General features: G+C 39.0%; 1 pseudogene; it reads left to right on the top strand.

The window, feature by feature from the left end:
• The first annotated feature begins 6,288 nt into the window (after positions 1-6,288).
• LOC136138612 (RNA guanine-N7 methyltransferase-activating subunit-like protein) lies at positions 6,289-6,641 on the top strand (annotated as a pseudogene).
• Positions 6,642-21,590: the final 14,949 nt, after the last annotated feature.

Below are 21,590 nucleotides of genomic sequence, written 5' to 3'. Positions count from 1 at the left end.
ACAATGGTGTGTTAGTTTCTGCTATATAACAAAGTGAATCAGCTATACATATACATACATCTCTGTATCTCCTCTCTCTTGCATCTCCCTCCCACCCTCCCTATCCCACCCCTCTAGATGGTCACAAAGCACCGAGCTGATCTCCCTGTGTTATGTGGCTGCTTCCCACTAGCTATCTATTTTACATTTGGTAGTGTATATATGTCCATGCCATGCTCCCACTTCATCCCAGCTTACCCTTCCCCCTCCCCGTGTCCTCAAGGCCATTCTCTATGTCTGTGTCTTTATTCCTGTCCTGCCCCTAGGTTCTTCAGAACCATTTTTTTTAGATTCCATATATATGTGTTAGCATACGGTATTTGTTTTTCTCTTTCTGACTTACTTCACTCTGTATGACAGTCTCTAGGTCCATCCACCTTGCTGCAAATAACTCAATTTCATTTCTTTTCATGGTTGAGTAATATTCCATCGTATATATATACCACATCTTCTTTATCCATTCATCTGTCAGTGGACACTTAGGTTGCTTCAATGTCCTGGCTATTGTAAACAGTGCTGCAATGAACATTTTGGTACATGACTCTTTTTGAATTATGGTTTTCTCAGGGTATAGGCCCAGCAGTGGGATTGCTGGGTCATATGGTAGTTTTATTTTTAATTTTTTGAGTAGCCTCCACATTGTTCTCCATAGTAACTGTATCAATTTACATTCCCACCAACAGTGCAAGAGGGTTTCCTTTTCTCCACACCCTCCCCAGCATTTACTGTTTGTAGATTTTTTGATGATGGCCATTCTGACTGGTGTGAGGTGATACCTCATTGTAGTTTTGATTTGCATTTCTCTAATGATTAGTGATGTTGAGCATCCTTTCATGTGTTTGTTGGCAATCTGTATATCTTCTTTGGAGAAATAAGACTTTTAAAGTCTTAACTTTAAAAAATTATGCCACTCTGGTACTTTTTCTAACTATTAAAAATTTTAATTGAATATCATAGTAGAGTCTACAATTGATAACAAAAACAGATCAGATACTCGTATAACCTAGAAGGAATCCAATTGTATTTCAAAGCTAGTAGCCTAACTTTAACTCATGCCTTACCTCAGGAGTAAGATTAAGAAATAAGACAAAAACAAAATAAACAAAAAACAGTACTTGAAAGTAGAATTCTTCTGAAGAGGAGTAAAAAGATTGTATGCAACCGCCTTTGTCATTAAAGCACAGAGGTAGTGAAAAGAGCTTGGGTTTTCGAGTTAGATTTATGTTCTAATTCCACTTCCATCTGTTTTACATCAGACTAGTCACATAACCTCTCTGAGTTATCCATCTATGAATTGATGCTAGCAGCAGAGTGATAATACAAGGATTAGAAATAATGTTAAGTACCTAGCACATGGTAAGCATTCAGTAAAGTCCTGGAAATACTATCATTACTCAATAAAAAGACCAAATGCTGAAACTTATTTTTTTTTGTTTGTTTGTTTGTTTGTTTGTTTTTTGCGGTACGCGGGCCTCTCACTGTTGTGGCCTCTCCCGTTTGCGGAGCACAGGCTCCAGACGCGCAGGCTCAGCAGCCGTGGCTCACGGGCCCAGCTGCTCCGCGGCATGTGGGATCTTCCCGGACCGGGGCACGAACCCGTGTCCCCTGCATCGGCAGGTGGACTCTCAACCACTGCGCCACCAGGGAAGCCCGAAACTTATTTTTTAAAACACTCTGTGTATCTGTTTTAATAAAAAGAGAAGGAAGCCCCAGCTAGTGACTGGTCATATGTCTGGAATTTGCTTGATACGATACAATGAACCTTAGGAGAATTTTTTCTCCTAGCTTAGGGAAGATCATTAGCCATTAGTCATCTAATCCTTAGAACAAGCTTTAGAAGGGAGGAGGATGGAGAGAACTTTAGCAGATTTGGAATGGGTCTGTATAGACAAGGTGGAAGTGAGGAAAAGAAACCCAAGAGATGATTTTTACAAATTTGGTTTACTGCATTCTTTGTCTGTGTCTGTCTCTCTTGTTGCTTGAGAGCAACGTGAGAAAATGGAACTATGTCTACTTTATCTTGTGTTGGCCACAGTGCCCAGCGTGGACTTTTAAACATGGTGTTGTAAGTGCTGGGAGTGGGGGAGGAAAGAATGAAGAGGTGAGGGAAAGGAGCTGCAGAGAAAGGAAGGAGAAAGAAGTGGATAGATGAGGCAAAAGAAGGAAGATGAGAAGAAAGAAGGAAGGAAGAGGAGGACAAGAAAGTGGTTACTCTCTCAAACAGATCAGAGCAAAACTGCTCCCAACTGTGGTTTCATGACTTTTTTTTTTAACATTTCATTTACTCAGTTGGTATCTATTCTTTGGTTCACCTGAACTAAGACTAAGAAAGCTTTGTGTAGTTGCGAGTAGAGTTATTGGTGATGGTGTCAGCAGCTACGCCATCTTCCAAGAGATTGGGGCTGGAGCTGTGAGATAGGGGAGCTGCACAGCAATCTCTTACTCACACCCCTGTGATGGCTAATCCTTTCCTCTAACTCACACTGGCCAATCTAATTGCAGCCTGCTAACATCTAAGGCACAGCCAAATCTTATCCATTTCTCTATGTAATCCCTCTGAAAGCCTTTCCTGAACTTCAACCTTTTCTGCTTTATCCACTAGTTTCTGAGATCCTGAATTCTTTCCTTTCAACTCCATTTAATACATAGCTGTGAAACCTTTTGCTGCCAGACTCCCTGCTTCATAACCTTCCTTAAGTCCTTTGTCCTGGCTTCCTTACCTGTCACATAAACTTTGAGTCTATCAGTTTTGATCATAGTGCTAAAGAGGCTAAGGCCAAAGGTTAAATACCAGAAAAGCTTATAAATTCGGGCACTCACAAACATTAAAGCATGAAAAGTACCTTGAACAATGACTTAGTACAACCCTCTTATTTTACTGATGAGATCATTAAGGTCCGGAAAGATCAAGTTTTCATAGGAAAAAAACCAACAACTAAATATGGTCACAGAATGACCTTCAATCTTAGGCAATCATCTTGAAAATTCTTGTTTTTCTTATTTCCAGAAGTCAGGCAAGAATGTGGATTACATCACATAATCGTTACCCTCTTGCAGGAGGCCAGGAAACCTCAAAGCCCTTTTGGGTTCTCTTTCTCTAATTACCAGTACCTTTCTCACTGGAGTATTTGTCTTAATCCTCAACTCCAACTAGCATTTCTTTATTTTGTCAACTGAGGAGGAGAAAAACCATATAAAGGTCTCAGATAGGACACAGAGTATAGTGGTGAGATGCAAGGATCCTAGAGACAGACAAGTTCAAGTCTCAGCTCTTAGTTACCTCCTGGCACTCTTACTTTGGGCAAATTTCTTAACCTCTCTAAGTTTTGTAATGAAAAACAGGGATAAACACCAGGTCCTGCCTTGTAGAGTTTTTCTGAGGGTTAGATGAGCAACACCAACCCAGTCTTCCCCATCACCATCTAGGACCTTATTTGGGACATGTGTCACAAGCCTAAACCCTCCCCTTCTTCATAGCGACTTCCTTCCTGGGCGGAAGAAACCTGGTCTCCTTTCCTGGTCAATGACTTCAACTGGAAACACCTCGGTCCATGAGGTCAGAGATGTCCTAACAATACTGAACCTCAAAAGGGAAGAGATGAGGCTCTCAATCCCTTTGATTTCTAAAAGTTTCTTGGCACCCCGTGTAAATGTGTCTTCCCTCTTCCCACCCCACATACACCAACCAGCAATCCCTATCTACCAAGAACACAGAGAGGGGTTGCCATTGTCTGACCAAATAAAATCCTATTCCACCACTGTAATACATCTGCATTTCATATATTTGCTTCATCTTTATACTATACCTTTCCTATAACATGAATCATAAGTATTCGGTTCTACTGCATACTCAATTGCATATTCTTTTTGTTAATTATAATGTAAGCATTTTCATATTGCTACATAAACAGGTAAGCTTGTTACTAAATATCCACAATTCTGAGAAAAGCCATTAAGTGGTTCTTTCCAGAAAAAGAAGGTCTGGTCCAAGCTGACCTGATATTTCCAAAACCAGAAACACACTTTTTTGGGGACTAGCAGATGCAAAGTATTATATATAGAATGGATAAACTATATTGTATAGCACAAGGAACTATATTTAATATCCTATAATAAACCATAATGGAAAAGAATATGAAAAAAGGAACACTTTTAAATAGCAGTTATTCTTGCTATAAAACATTCCAATGTTTCTTCTCAGTGGGTAATCCCACCACAATGATAATAATATCATTTATTTTGTTACTATTCTGTCCTAAGCATTTTTGCAAGTGTTACTTCATTTATTCCTCATAATCTTATTAGATCAGTATGGTTATGCCCACTTTTCAAATAAGAAAATTGAGGTGCAGTGGATAAAGTATTGTGCAAAATGTGATTCAGCTAGCTGATGAAAAGGGCTGTGATTCACAACAGGTCTATGTGATTCTGTAACTCATGCCTATATCATCTTAATTTACAGAATTCTGCACAAACAAAATGTCAACCAAAGGGCTTAAAAGGCAACTGTGGCAGAAAATTTTAAACCTAAGACTGTTAAAGTCGGAGCTAGATGGTAGTTGTAGTGGTAAAATTATATTTTATTCAGAAAGAGTTACAATAGGGGGAAAGAGATCTCAGTATAGAACTGGGCTCAATTCCGAAATAGCATGCACAAGTGGGGATTTCTAGTCAAGGGTGGAAAATTACAGAAAGGATTACTTACATTATCTACAAGGGTGAGGGGGATTTCTGCCTAAAGCGACTTGATAGAACTCTTGCTGAAGGCAAGCCAAGGTGATCATATATCACCTGGGGGATGCTGGGGAATGTGGACTTTTCTATATTGAGGATGACCAGATATCAAGGGTAGGGGGCCCTCTTTAAAGCAACTTAGCAAGATTCTTGCTGTGACTGACTGATGCTGGCCCAACAGGACAGACACCAAGGTCAAGGCCTAAAGGGTTCAAAGGAGCCTAACTAAGGTTTGGTCAAAGAGAGCCTTTGTCAAGACTCAGTCAGTGACTCTGAAGCTCAAGAACTTCTTAGTGGTAGAGACGACTTAGAGCAGAAAGTCACATGTAATGGGTCCCACTTGCCACTGTCTATGAGCTGTTTGGTTGCCTGGATTGTTAGATACCTTGCTTTGTGCTCCCACCAACAGTTCAGTACAGTATTGGCTGAGACCACAGAATGCCAGAGCCTATGAAAACTTTCCATGAGACATGCCATGTTCTAGTCTATGTTAAATCCAGTGACAAGCTGAAAGACACATATAGAGTACAAAAATTGTCAAGGTGACCTTAATCCAGAGGCGCCATATCTTATAAGCAAATTTTAAGAGAAAAAGGTAGGCAAGTGGTTGAAGAAGATTCGAGATAGATAGATAGGCAGAAAATTCAGCCATGAGAAAGAAGGAGATCCTACCATTTGCAACAACATGAATGGAACCTGAGGACATTATGCTAAGTGAGAAAAGTTAGAGGAAGATAAAAACTGTACAATATCACTGACGTGCAATGTAGAAAAGCTGAACTTATAGAAAAAGAGAGTAGAATGGTGACTGCCAGGGGCTGGGGTGTGGCGGGAATAGAAGAGGTGTTGATCAAAGGGACAAACTCGCAACTAGTAGATAAGTAAGTCATAGAGATCTAATGCAGAGTATAGTGAATATAGACACTATTGTATTATAATCAGCAAACTCACTAGGAGACTAGGTCTTAATTATTCCCACCACAAAAAAAATCATAATTATGTGACATGATAGAGGTGCTAACTATCTCTACAGTGGCAATCATATAAGAATATACAAATGTATCATATCAACATCTTGTACACCTTAAATTTGCACAATGTTATCTGTCAAATATATTTCGATAAAAAATAAAATACTTTTTCAAACCAAAAAGGAAGATAGGCAACATAAATGTATGTGTGTATACATATATATGTAGATATAGATATATAAATATATTTATACAAACATATATACAAACAGTTTACCCTTGAACAGCATGGGTTTGAACCACACAGGTCCAATTATATTTTCAATAAATATGTACTACAGTACTACATGATCCCTGGTCGGTTGAATCTGCAGATGCTGACCGCAGATACAGAGGGCTGACATTAAAGTTATACATGAAAGTGGCCCTGTTACTTTGGAGACCTGAAGGGGTCTGGAGATCCTGTGACGGTGCTCTGGGCTGGAGATTTAAACAATCTAAACATTAAATAGTACAGCTGCCTCAAATCCCTGGGAATTTCAGAATGACTGACACTTCTGAAGCTGTTCCAAATTCTGAAGAGATGTTTGTCAGTAGATTCACAGATGACAAAGAGTACCAGGAATACCTGAAACGCCCTCCTGAGTCCCCTCCAATTGCTGAGGAATGGAATAGCAGAGCTGGTCGAACCAAAGAAAGAGAGGCAATCAGTTGCAAGATAACAGACAGTTTAGAGGTAGGGATAGCAGACAGGGGTGGCCAAGTGACAATCGATCCAATCAGTGGCATGGATGACCCTGGGGTAACAATTACCCGCAGCACAGACAAGAACCTTACTACCCCCATCAATATGGACACTAGGGTCACAACCAACGGCCTCCCTATGGCTACTACTGATAGAAATGTCAGCAGTTTTTAGTAAAACCATTTACTCTGTTAATATGACAAAAGTTTATGTTGTGTTTTCTGTTGGTCATAGTTTTACATCTGATTGTAGAGAGTGGACTGATTTTTTGGAACTTGAGACATTTTTAAAATTAGATCTTACTGGAGAGATATGATGGCTGCTGGAAATATCAATAAATACTCCCCTAAAAAGGTTGTGGATTATATCGCTTGACTTCTACCTCAGATTCTTCTTTATTTCATGAGTTACTAGTGCTTTGAATGTTGTGAATTTTTTTCCTTGTTTGACTTTCAGGAGTTCTTTGTTTTACACAGAAATAAAGATTTTACATAGAAAATGCTTGCTTTTATTTTGTAAGGTAAGTAAGTATCCCTATGATCAGATGTGCTCATTCCTAATATTTTACAGAAGTAGTACAATCAGCTCCTAAATGCACAACTGTGCTTACTTGTGACATAGTAGTAGTTGAAAGGAAAACAGTTGTAGTATATTTCGTTCGGCTTTTGTTATGTGACTGTGGTACTTTGTAATTACTCTGTAGGTATGAATCATCTTCACAATCGTTCTGGTCTCTTTTTAGAGGGATATCAAGAATAAAGCTGTAAAATCAGGAAGGAATCATTCTCAGTTTCAATGTCTTGATCTAGTGGTAGGTGGGATTAAGGCACACAGTAATTTTATACAAACTCTAAGGTGTTTTGCTAACTTAAACATACCAGGTCAAAATTCACGCATTATACAAAAGTTTAACTCTGAAGTGTTCCCTTCCTTTTCAATCGTATGTAAATAATGCTGCATCTTGTAGTTACTTTTACGGTATTTAATGTGGGTTGATTTTACAATGTTATGTTCACCTCCAAATGGGCACCTTTGCTGCTTCCTCTTCTGTAAATCCAGTGATGCTGTAACTTCCTTTCAGAATAATCACTGTATTTCACATCATTTTAATGGCCATTATAATGGTTTTACTCAAATAAAATACTTGTAAGTAAAAAAAAAAAAAAGTTATACATGAATTTTCAGCTGCATGGAGGGTTGGCACTCCTAACCACCACATTGTTCAAGGGTCAACTGTATACATATTGTAAATATCTAAATGAGGAATGACATGTGTGTCTGTGCACATACGTCCTCCAGGATTAAAAATCATCTGTAAAGATTGGAGAATCTATCCCCGATAGTTTGAAATGGTAAATGCTTTACCAATAGCATTAGAAGTATTTGAACTCTGTATCGCTTATCTGGCAGCTATGGCAGAGATCCTGTTTTCTCAGTAAGCCATAGTTCTTGAGAGAAAGGGCTTCCCAGCAGTCAAATGATCTTTTGAGTCCAGGCTACAGACACTGGAGCAGTGGTGGTGTCTTAAGGAGGATGCTGGTTGGGACACCTTATCCAGAAACCTGCATGACATTTGGTTATAAGCTGTCGAGTTCCTTCAGGGCACTCTGGACACTAAATTCTCTGTACCTGGAACGTGTGAGCCATAATAACAGGCAGCTGGAGTTGGAAAGAGTCTCCCCCAGAATTCCACCCTTTCCTTGCTCCCATTTACAACACCAGACTTCCTTCGGGCTTCAGCCCAGCTTCTTCTGTGGCTCCTGTTTCTTGCCTTTGCTTTCTTTGTTAAGGCTGAATGTTCAAGCCTATGTCCACCCTTTGGTCCCATGAGCACTGACTCTTGCTCTGAGCCAGCTCCATCTCTGGATGGAACTCTACCCTGGCCTTGCCTTTGTTCCCAGCTCCTCCCTATACTATTCCCAGTACCCAATCCCCCACCAACCCCACATCCTACTTATTCCTTCCCTAGGCCTTGGGCTCATGCCTGCCTACATCTGATGTGAGCTCCAACTCTTGTCCAGCTATCTGTGCTGGCTCACCTCCCCCCCTTGCTGTGACAGCCAGAGAGTCACCAAGTCCCAAGCTGAGGTCCCAGCAGAACTAAGGAACCATTCCCCTTTCAAAATATTTCTTTCAGAAGTATGAAAGGAAGTCCCAACAGCCTTGCCAGAGCCAACGAGAATTCATATCTCAATAGCAAGCTCTAAATCCTGTTCTCCATCTCACAGTGTAGACACACTCAGGGCACAGTGAAAGGAAGTACTTTCCTTGGAAGCCAAGAGACTGACCTTGCATCCTCAATTTCAACCACTAATCCTAGGAGCCATAATGTCTTCAAATTTTTAATTGTACAGATTCACAATGAATGGAGAAGTTGTGCCAGTTACACTTAAGTGTCAAATGTGTTGTATTTCCCTTACTAGAACTATTGAAGACTGAGCTAGGAATATCTGATTACAATTTAATAAACAAAGCTAGTTTCCAAAAACTTAGTTCTACTGGAACTAAAGCACAAGTTAAAAAAAAAAAAAGAGTGTATTATGTCTTGCAACAGCAGACAATGCCAGGGAAGTTTGGAGATTTTTTTCCCATCATCATAAAATTAATAAAAAATTTGAAACAAAAGAACATTTTAAAACTATTCCACTGCAATACATCAGTATTTCACGTATTTTCTTCATCTTTATGCTATATCTTTCTTATAACATAAATCATAAGTATTTGATATATTGTATACCCAAATGTGTATTTGTTTATTATTGGCATGCTTTTATAATGCTAGTCTTTATAATCATTATTTTAATGGTTGCATAATATTCCACAGACAGACCAAACTGTTTAACCCAAACATTTAGGTAATAAATTGGATATATAGGTTGTTTCTATTTTTTCCTGTGTTTAAAATTACTGCTGCTAATGTAATATAAAGTACATATAATCATCCCTGCCCCCAATTTTTGGCACAGAACTCCTAAAACCCTTGTAATTTCCTAAGTGACATGAGCACTAAAAGAATCTCGGTGTTCCAATATTTGGTCTTTGACCCTGATTCCTGACACGAAGCTCCTAAATCGCTTAGAATTTCCCGGGTGACAGGAGTGTTTTTGTTCTAATGAGATGACTCTTGGTGGGTTCCTGGATGGCTTCAGAATGGGGGCTGATCACCAGAAAGACCAAGCCATGATTAGAAGCTTGGAACTTTCATCCCCACCCCCTCTCCAGATAATGGAGAGGGGCTGGAGATAGACTTAATGATCTATCACGCTTAGGTGATGAAGCCTCGATAAAAATCCCCAAAGTGCGGAGTTCAGAGAACTTCTGGGTTGGTGAATACATCTACATGTTGGGAGGGTGGCACACCTCAACTCATGGGGACAGAGGCTCCTGGCCTCTGAACCCTTCCAAACCCTGTCCTATGTATCTCTTCATCAGGCTGCTCACTCATATCCTGTATTATATCCTTTAAAATAAACCAGTAAACATGTTTCCCTGAGTTCTGTGAGCCATGCTAAGTAAATTATCAAACCCAAGAGAAGAGGGTTGTGGAAACCCTGATTTATAGCTAATTGATGAAAAGTATGCATGACAGCCTGGGACTTGTGATTGGCATCTGAAGTTGGGGGCAGTCTTGGGGGCCTGAGCCTTTAACTTGTGGGATCGGACACTAACTCCAGGCAAATAGTGTCAGAATTAAAGGGAATCTTAGGCAATCCAGCTGGTGTCATGGAGAATTACTTGATGTGTGGAAAACCCACACACCCGGTGTCAGAAGTGATTGTGCATGTGGTAGCAGTGTGAGGGTAAAGGGGAAACACAGAAGTGTTCTTTCCAACTCCGCCAGTAATAACTTTGTGCCATTTTTCAACATTTAGAATACTGTCTTAGACTGAAGTCCCAGAAATGGATTAATAATAAAGGGTATAAAAGAGGGTATACATACTTTTATCGTTCTTGATCGATATTGCTAAATTTCTTTCAAAGTAAATTTTAACCAAGTTGTAGGAAAAGTTTTGATTTTACTCAGCTCTTGCCAAAATTAAACATTGCCGTTTTAAAATTATTTTTTATTCAATTAACTAATTTTAAATTTTAACTTAGCTTTCTTTGATTTGTACAGAGAATTAAAAAATCCATATTTACTTATTTTTCTATGAAGTACCTTGAGCTTCTTGGGTACAGAAACTATATCTTTTGGTTCTTCATATTCCTCGTATAATATAGTAGAAAGGGAGCAAGATTTGGAGCCTGAAGGCCTGGGTTCAAGTATCTGTTTTGCTACTTGTTTTGTGACCTTGGACCACTTATCCCCTCAGAGCCTCAGTTCTCTACTGTAAAACCGGATAATCACGTTCTACTTCATGGGGATTCCACATAAAATGACTGCTATATTCCAGGAGTCGAATCTATATCAGTTCTTCCTACGCATTATACATAAGATTTTGTTGAATAAATAAGCTCATGCCCTTCTCACTTAATGGCTGAATTGTTAGTCTTGTCAATTTGAGTACATTTTTACACTATTTACTGAATATATTTTACTTACTGACATTTTAAGGAGTGTCATTACTTTGATCTACAAACATCTGGGTTCTGTTTTATGAGGTAAAATCTCTTTTTGTGGTTTCTTACATTAGGGTGGATATTTGATGCAACAAACATGTGAGGCAAAGTCACCATAAGAAGCAAACACACAAATGTATATGTCCAATTACGTGTTACCTGTACCTCCCAAGGACATTGCCATTGTTGGAAAGCTCTTTGAAAAGTCTTTACTGGAATTTCTGCCAAGTACTACCTTCAGTGAGAGTATATGTATATACAACCAAAAGGTATTTGGAATATGTACCTAGGGGCTCAGATGGGTATCAACAGGAAGAATTCCAATTTGGATTAAAAAAAAAAAAAGTGTTGCCACCGTTATAAAATGAGTTTCTTTTGTGTGATTCATAAAGTGGGGTCTGGAAGCGTTTCTAAAAGAAGTGAAGAACAGCAAAGAATTTCAGTTAACAACATGCTTTGTACGAAGTAACGCTGTGGCCACCAAAAAAACCAGCTAAGGCCATATTAGCTCACATTAATGTGAGTATAATTCCTAGAAGCGAGAAACTGATAGCCACTCTCCTCTAGCGTGTCTGACCTTGAACAGCAGGGTTCAGCTCTGTGCAGAGCTCATCATAGAGAACTGTAAACAAATAAGATTGTGTTCAGCTGTGTGCAAGCAAGACAGTAAAGGGACTCAAAAGTCATGCCACTGGATAAGACAGGAGCAGAGAGAGGCAAATGATAGTAATACTGAGACATTTTAAAGACTGTCACGTGGAAGGGAGATTTGATTTCTTCCCTGCGACTCCAGGAAGCTAAATCTGAGCGATGGGTAGAAGACATCAGATTTAGATTTCAGACCAATGTAAATCAGTTTTCCAAAGATGCTTTATAAGTTATGAGTGCCCCATCAATATCACCCATTAGAGGTATTGAAGTACATTCAATAGGCATTCAAATATTGAAATCGCTTCTACTAACAGGTGTCTCCTTCCACCGGCTAACATAGGTCAAATCAGTGCTTCTCAAACCAGAGTAAGTAACAGAATCCTCTGGATGGCTTGTTAAAACACAGATTCTGGACCTGACCTCAGGGTTTGATACAGCAGATCTACAAAGAGACTTGAGAATTTGCATTTTTAACAAGTTCCCACTTGATGCTGCTGGTCAGGGGAATCACACTGAGAACTACTGGCTTAAACAAACACTTGGATACCTTAGAAATTCTAACCTGAAATGAGGGCTTGGACTAGGTGACTCTTCTTTCAGTCCTACAGCAATTATAAGACATTCAATTTTAATTCATGTGACATAAATTATAAGAGCAGTAGTAAAGGAGAGTCCATTGAAGAGGGAAGACTTAAGCCAAAGCTTGAAGGAAAAGTACAGCAGGAGAGGGATAAAGGAGGAGGAAGAATGTTCTAAGCAAGAACCACCTGAGCAAACGTAAAAGCGTTGAAGTTAGTATAGTGAGATAAAGTTTTGTATATTAACTGATTATTTTTCCCCCAGTGTTTCATTCCCTCCACTCTCTTCATCTTTTCCCCCATACAGTCAGCAGGGCTGCTCTACGTGCCTTGCCTTGGGAAAAGTATGTAGCAACAAAGAGAAAGGAGTTTCCTTCTGTTTTTTTGACTTTCAAAAGTTCAGGCTCTTCTCTATTTACAATAGCCAGGACATGGAAGCAACCTAAGGGTCCACTGACAGATGGATAGATAAAGAAGATGTGGTACATATATACAAATGGAATATTACTCAGCCATAAAAAGAAACAGGGTCTCCCTGGTGGCGCAGTGGTTGAGAGCCCGCCTGCCGATGCAGGGGACACGGGTTCGTGCCCCGGTCCGGGAAGATCCCACATGCTGCGGAGCGGCTGGGCCCGTGAGCCGTGGCCGCTGAGCCTGCGCTTCCGGGGCCCGTGCTCTGCAGCGGGAGAGGCCACAACAGTGAGAGGCCCGCGTACCGCAAAAAAAAAAAAAAAAAAAAAAAAAAAAAGAAACAAAATTGAGTTATTTGTAGTGAGATGGATGGACCTAGATAGAGTCTGTCATACAAAGTGAAGTAAGTCAGAAAGAGAAAAACAAATACCATATGCTAACACATATATATGGAATCTAAAAAAAAAAAAAAGATTCTGAAGAACCTAGGGGCAGGACAGGAATAAAGATGCAGACCTACTAGAGAATGGACTTGAGGACACAGGGAGGGGGAAGGGTAAGCTGGGACGAAGTGAGAGAGTGGCATGGACATATATACACTACCAAATGTAAAACAGATAGCTAGTGGGAAGCAGCGCAGAGCACAGGGAGATCAGCTGGGTGCTTTGTGACCACCTAGAGGGGTGGGAGAGGGAGGGTGGGAGGGAGATGCAAGAGGGATGAGATATTGGGATGTATGTATATGTATGGCTGATTCACTTTGTTATAAAGCAGAAACTAACACACCATTGTAGAGCAATTATACTCCAATAAAGATGTTTAAAAAAATAAAACTTCAAGCTCTTAATAGAGAAGGGACTAGGCCAGGGAGAAAAGAACTGGAATGAGTGAGAGCAAATTGTCTCTACCGTAGATCCAGAAAATTATTCTCTGGGCTCAGAGGAGGGAGGGAGATAAAGAAATACTGGTCCAAGGACTCCAAGGAAATATGGGCTCCCTACTTGATACCTTGGCTCACCTTAAGCCCCTGGGATTTTATAGAGGAAAACTATGATTTTTTTTTTTTTTCGGTACGCGGGCCTCTCACTGTTGTGGCCTCTCCCGTTGCGGAGCACAGGCTCCGGACGCGCAGGCTCAGCGGCCATGGCTCACGGGCCCAGCTGCTCCGCGGCATGTGGGATCTTCCCGGACCGGGGCACAAACCCGCATCCCCTGCATCGGCAGGCGGACTGTCCACCACTGCGCCACCAGGGAAGCCCGGAAAACTATGATTTTAATGAAAATGAGTTTTCATAGCCCTTCAGAAAAATGGCTTGAAATGGAAGTCAAGCTGTTAGAAAAACAGTCACATTATTTGCATACCTCGTGCTCTGAGATAAACATCTGCCACAAGACGGTGTTTGGGATGAAGAGGAGGCTAGCCTGCTTGGGGAGAATACGTTGGAAAGAGAATGAGAAATTAGGTTGGGTGAGCAAGGTGAGACCAGAATATAGTGGACTTTGAATGATGAAGAGGAGCTTCGATTTAAAGCAATGAGTTAAGCTCCTGTGCTTAAAGCCAAACTGTTTGGCCTCTAGGGTCACCGTGAAGCCTGCTCAGATTTCTAGTACCCCATCCTCAAACTTCTTTTCCACAACTTGAGGAGAAGCCAGCACTTTTAGCATTCCTCACTTGGACACTAACAAACCATCCTCAGAAAGACTCTTTGCTGAAATTACTGAGAGGTCTCATCTCTTTAACACTCAAGGACTAGCCTTCCATTTGACATCTGGTGATACTTACCTGATGTGTTTCAGAATTATACCAGTCAACTATTACCTAGTCATATTTATAAAAGTTTGTTATAAATTAACCTATATATTTTTAAGTGGCTGATCTTGTTTTGGTTGATGATAGATGAATTTTATAGATGGGTGATCTCACTGGAAATAAATGAATCTTATCTTTGAACAAAAAACATGTATTATTTTTATATCTTCAAGGGAGTTCTCCCAATCATCAACTAGGTAATTCTCTAAACTATCCCAAGGATTCATCTGGCTACTGTGTGAAAAAAATTCAGTTCTTTGAACTTAATCTTCCACATGTACATACAAATGCAAGTGCTTAAACTCAACAACAGAAAGTCAAGCAATCTGATTTTAAAATGGCCAAGGACTTGAATAGAAAGAAGAGATTCAAATGCCCAATAAATGCATGGGAAGATGCTCTACATCATTAATCATTAGGGAAATGCAAATTAAAACCACATTGAGATACCACCTTACGCCCATTAAGACAGCTACTATCCAAAAAAATAGAAAATAGCTAGTGTTGGCAAGGATGTAGAGAAACTGGAACTCAATGTGCTCTTAGTGAGAACGTAAAATGGTGCAGCCAGTACAGAAAACAGCACAGCAGTTCATCAAAAAATTGGAAGTAGAATTACCATATCATCCAGAAATTCCACTTTTGGGTATATATTCAAAATAATTGAAATCAGTGACTCGAATAGGTTTTTGTACACCCATGTTTATAGCAGTATTATTCACAACAGCCAAAGGGTGAAAGTAACTCAAGTGTTTATCAACAGATGAATGAATAAGCAAAAGGTAGTACATACAATGGAATAGTATTCAGTCTTAAAAAGGAGGGAAATTCTGACACATACTACCACACAGATGAACCTTAAGACCATAATGCTAAGTAAAATATTCCTGTCACAAAAGGACAAATACATATGATTTCACTCATATGAATTACCTAGAGTAGTCAAATTCATTGAGACAGAAAGTAGAATGGTGATTGCCAGGGGCTGAGGAGAGGATGAAAACTTCTGGAGACAGATGATAGTGATGGTTGTGCAATAATATGAAGATATTTTATGCCACTGAACTGTACACCTAAAAATGGTTAAGGTGTTAAAACACACACCCACATTTTAATTGGCAGTTGTGTTGTTACTGAGGTTGCATATTCTTGTAATATGCATTTTGACTTTAGGGTGGTTAGTTCTTTTGCTCATTTTTTAATTGAAATTGCCATTTTGTTATGAATTTTCAAGATGCAATTATATAATAAAGATAAAACCCATTATCATATAAAAAGAGTAAGTCCTTAATTTAGATGTTGTTGTAGGCAGAAAGATTACTAAAGGAATGGCAGACATTTACCAAAGGACTGCACCCTGAAAGGTTAAATGGATTTTTACCAAAAGTCAAAACTTAGAAGTTTTAAAATCAGAGATCCTCAGTTTAAAAATCAGAGATCATCTTTCTCGCCTTGATGTAATTTGGCACCATTTTATAAAGTGCTGGTTGATCTTGAAAGTGCTGCATTTTATATTTTTTCTAGCAATGATAAAACAACATTAATAGATTAGCTATACCACTGCTGCAGATGTATAACAGTGGCTTGTTTTATAGGATGTTGGATGAGGTGACCTCCATCTCACTACTCCGATTGTATAACTAGTATCCACTTTGTAAAATTGACTTTATCTTATCTTTGCCTTCCCCTCTGTGTAAAAAACATTTATTTATTTGGTTTCCTAAAAGGAAGTTAAAAACATTATTCTGAGAATTGGCACTTTCTACCCACTCACCTGGCAATTGTAAGGAGGGAGAGAAGCTGAGGGAGAGAGCGAGAGGGAGGGTCCGAGGGAGGCAACCTTAACAAGAGTTAAACAGGATAGATAAAAATCTGAGAAGATCCATTTCTACAATTTTGGATTAAATTTTAAACTTTTTAAAGAATATAAAACATTTATATGGGAGCTAGAAATTAGGGTCTGTGCAGTAAGAGGATAAAGAGGTTCAGAGTTGGCAATGTAACATAAAGCCCAGAAAAACAGTGGCCTTTCCATGTTCCTGAAATAAATTGCAAGCCAAACCAGAATCTTGCCTAGGTACTTTGAGCCAAGTAAAGCATCGGAGTGTACTCAGTGTCCTGCATCTCGTGTGTACCTCTGACAGGGCCAGGGCACAGTGCTTTCCCCAGAATGATCTGAGATTCATAGGAGCGACACATGCAACCTTCTGTCAACAAACAGAGCCATGAAAATAGCTTGGCCTCTATGTCCACTGGCCCACGTCCTCGAAAAAGTCAACATGGAACTGAAAGCAAACAAGCAGTATGCCCAAAAAATTAAACAACAGGCTTTTGACACACTTTATGACTTTCCATATTCTGCATGTTTATGAGAGGAATCTATGCTTATTCATAAAGTGATAATTCATTGTTTTCCAACAATAAAAGATCATTTTTAAAACATGCTCATTTAATTGAATATTGACAATCTTCAAAATATGTAATGATATGGAAAGATTTTTGATATACTGTAAAGTGCCAAAGAACTGTTACAAACCAATGGAAATTGTTAATTGTATCTTTTTGAAAAGGTGAAACCATGACTCTCATAAGATATAAAATATACACTTGTCAAAGATTTTTATTTAACTCATTATTATAAAATGAGGGAACTAGGCAAGTGTTTCAACCAATTCAAAGGAGAAATTAGAGAACCACAAATTTACATAGGGTGAGTGAACAATGAGATAAATTTACAAATGGACACAAAACTGACTTTTTCCTAGTGATGAATAGTGGGAATAGTCTCTCCACTGTACAAAACTCATTTGCAAGTCTATAGACAAGAATTATTTGCATTTGTAATAATTTGTCAGTTACCTTAAAAACTATAGACTTGAAAAATATCCAAATCAGAGACAAAGATTCATATAACAATGTTGCTCAACACTTTTTTTTCATTGTTATCTTCCTAAGGAGACTTTTTAGACATTTTTACCTAACTCTCTCCTCCCCCAAATTAAATATTAAAAAATAAGATTTTGTTGGGTAGAGTTGAACTTTGGAGAGCCACAAATATTGTAAGAGCTAAGGGTTTTTTTCCCACCCCTAAAGAACCAATATTTTCCCCCTTTGGGGCAATTAAATATCCATGCTCTATAGGACAGACAATCCCCAGAGGCTCCAAGATTTGAAAGGATATCTAGTAATCTCTTTATGATGTCATTTTTAAAAACCACCATATACATACATACATATATGTTATATGTTACATATACATTATTATACATATTACATATATACGGGCTTAAAGGATAGTGTATACAGAGGTCAGCAAACTATAGCCTGCAGGCCAAATCCAACCAGCCTGTTTCTGCAAATAAAGTTTTATAGGAACACAGTTACAAACACTGTCTATGGATTTTCTTGTCTTCTATTGCCTACCTCTGCTTTCACGCCACAACAGCAGAGTTGAGTGGTTGCGATAGAGAATGCAAGGTCCAATGTGCCTCAAATATTTACTATTTGTTTATACAAAAAGTTTGCCACCCTTCGGTTCACACTAAAGTGTTGATAGTAATTATCTCTGCTTAATGGGATAATAAATGTTTTTTCTTTCAAAGAAATCTGTATTTCCTACAAATGTTTTACTTACTGATATGACAAAACTTTTAAAAATTATTACATGTCAACTGTGTATAAAGCACTTGAATAGAAGTATAAGGCATGCTTCCCACCTTTTACAAAGCTTCTAATCTAATGTTGTTGAAGTAAATTGGTGGGCTTCCTATAGGAGGGTTGTTGCATACTTCTACTGAAATAAGCTAAAAATAGAAGTAGGTAGGGACAGCTAGAGGGAAAAAAGGTAATATTAGTAAACATGAGCTGGGTCAATGTAAATTTTTAGGTTAAGTTTTGGCCTTCAGAGCCTTAATTATTAACAGCAAAGCAGATTTAATAGCCCACTGTGACTGGAGTATTTACTTCAAATTATTATAAAAATAAACATAAAAGAATATGCTTGCTATAAATATCTAGAGAATATTATCTCTCCATTCAGATTTTAGAATCACGGAAGTCATGAACTACAAAGTTATCTTTAAAGCCACTATGAGAAGATATGTAATATTTCAGGACTTAAGCTGCCCTGATTCACATCCATCTCTAATCTTTTCCTATCCAAGTTTTCAGATATTGTAACTTATCAGAGCACCTCAAGGTTATATGTGCCATTCCATTCAGTTCATTCTTTGCAGGTTCCAGAAAAAGGGGTCTCTTTAATACCTGAATGATATCTTAGTTCCCTTAGAAACTGTTCTTTGTAATATAGGACCCTTGAATACATAAAACCATTAAGACCCCCCAGAATGATTTTTTCTCACTGCTCAATTCGAAGAATTTGAGAACAGGGCTGCTCCAATCCAGTACGCTCCCAGAATAAGAATTTTACCTTTTGTTAAGATAAATAGGTAGATAAGTTAATGAGTCTTTTGGGGGCAAATAATTTTTTTGGTTTCAAATTCTCCAGGAAGTAACTCTAAGATCATTAATATTAAATCCAAATCAATTCAACAATCATTTGAACACCTAACATAGCAGCCTTTCCCAACCAAGTTGTCATGATACACTAATGTGTTCCAATGAATTGTGAGGTGTGTTTCCAATAATCTATCACTAGTAAAGGTTAAAGTACTGAAGTTTGCAAATTATTTACTTTTTTTTTCCCCAGACATTAAAATGGATGCAAGGTGATCTTGATAACAACTACTCTCATTCACCTGCCTTCTAATATGTGTTACTGATGAGCAAGAAAGAAGACATTGAGGCCAGTGACACAGACACTCCCATCGGAAGTGTCCGGCATGTGAACGATGTCTGTCATTTGTACCATGGAGTAAAAATGGGACTTAAACTTGTAGCCCAAAGGAGAGCATCAATGGAAGAAAAGAAAAAAAGGGGGGAGGAGGAAAACCGAAGGCGGTGGAAAAGAAAAAGAGAAACAATTTGAAGAATAAGAAAGAAGGAGGAGAGCTCAGAAGAAACAAAGAATAATCAAAGAACAGGAGAGAGTGGCTTCATGGAAACCAAGAGGGCAAAGTGTTGAAAAGGCGGGTGTGGTGGGCAGTGTCAACTGCGGCTGAGAAATTAAGTTACCCTGGTGACGTGAGCCAATTAAATGTCCCTGAAAACCTAGGTAAAAGCAGAGGACTGACATTAAACACTGAATTGAAGAAAGAGTTAAAGGAGAGGAAATAGAAGGACATCTAGACTCTACTTATTGATGCTTGGCCCTGCTGGGAAAGAGAAAGATAGGTTGGTAGTTAGAGAGGGCCCTGGGTCAAGGCAGGCACTTCTAAGGACTGGAGAGACATGAACATGTGTATGGGCTCCAAACATAAAGAGGAAGAGGTTGAAAATGTCAGAGACAGAGAGAGAGAGGAAATAATCCATAGAACAAGGTTCTGTTCCCAGAAAGGACAGAGCGGGTAGGATCGTGAGTAAGGATTGGTCTTGAGCAGGAAGAGGCAGTCTCTTCCTCATAAGCTGGAGGAGAGGATGTAAGCGTGCATACATGTGGAGGTCAGCTTGCTGCGGACAGAAAGCCAAAGGGCTTCACATCCAGCTTTCCCAGCCCTGCTTTCTCATTATAGGAGGGTCATGACCATCAGCTGAGAGGGAAGGGGTCAGGGTGCGACACGACAGCTGTTGTAGAAAGTGGGGGAGGACGATGAACAGAAACAGGTAAAATCATTGCTCAGGGGAGCCTGAGGCTGAGAGGGGAGAGCCTGAAAGAAAAGCGGGTCACAGGCACAACGTTAGGGAATGTACACATTTTCCAGAAGAAAGGAAAGAGGAACCAGCAAAGACATCAGAGAGGGCCTGGCCATAGAATTGGGAAGAAAACGGCGTTGCCACAGAAGCCATGGTGAGGAACACTTAAAAGACTAGACAGAGAAAACATGGAGTTGATCAATAGAATGCAAAACTACAGAGAGCTTTGGATGATAAATACAGAGAAAAATCCACTGGATTTGGCACTAAGAAAGTCATTCAAAACTAAAAGCTTTCTATAATGGTAAAGATTAAACAGACTTAATGGAGTAGTAGTAGGGAGTGGAAGACAGTCATGGGAACATTTTTTACCTTTTCAAGAATTTTAGAAATTAATCAACTGTGAGATGGGGGTTACAGTTTGAGGAGATGGTGGTGTTGGGGTATTTTTTAAGTGAGAGAAAACCGAACATATATGTGTATGTCTGTGTATATATATGTTTGTGTGTGTGTGAAGTGTGTGTGTTGGGTGTCACTGTAGCTCAACAACTCAGCTATCTGATATATAGGGTTATTGCAGGAATGAAATGAAAGCACTGTTTGAGCTGAAAAGTACCATATTAATATCTGTATTATTTTCATCATACACAAATTCTCATTTTTTGAATGTAAGAAGGATCATTCTTATATTTCCTGGTATTCAAAAGTCCACTAGTGTTTTATATGAATGCAGTAATAAATCAATAAACTGTATCTTCAGGGTCTCTCCTTGTAGCCACTAAAATTCTTGACAGCTCTGAAAGATGAAATCCCCAGACAAACTGAAAATAGCAGTTGGCATCTCAGAAGCTGAACAGAGAAAAATGGGAAAATTACGTTAAACTGATTTCTGTGGTCCTTATACATCTGCAGGTTATAGGGACAAAATACTGACTTTGGGGATTAGATTGACTTTCTGCCTTAAGATCTGTTGTTAATTTAGTGAAACACATATTTCTGCTGGGCAAGACCAAGGTAAGGCTTAGGTCAAGTTATAAACCCAAGCCTTTTATCACACTCTGACGGCAGGAAAAATCACGTCTGGAAAATGTCATTATCAGGAAAAAACAGTGTGTTTTGCTTTGGGCTCTTTGACTTGAGGTTTTCTTCACATTTTAAAAACCACTAAGGATCTAAAAGGTCTGTAGCTCATAGCCAGTAAAGTAATTAAATTGTAGATAGGCCAAAATTTTTTAAATCCTTTAATTAGTAGGATTGCATTACACTCTATGATTTTGTCTCAGTATTTTTGTAAGAGCAGATTCTCAAACTCTTGATATGAAATCAGTGGGCCTTTGTAA

Source organism: Phocoena phocoena, chromosome 1 (genome assembly GCF_963924675.1).
Source record: "Phocoena phocoena chromosome 1, mPhoPho1.1, whole genome shotgun sequence".
Lineage (NCBI taxonomy): Eukaryota > Metazoa > Chordata > Mammalia > Artiodactyla > Phocoenidae > Phocoena > Phocoena phocoena.
The sequence above is the reverse complement of the archived record's forward strand: the minus strand, read 5'-3'. Positions and strand labels throughout refer to the sequence as shown.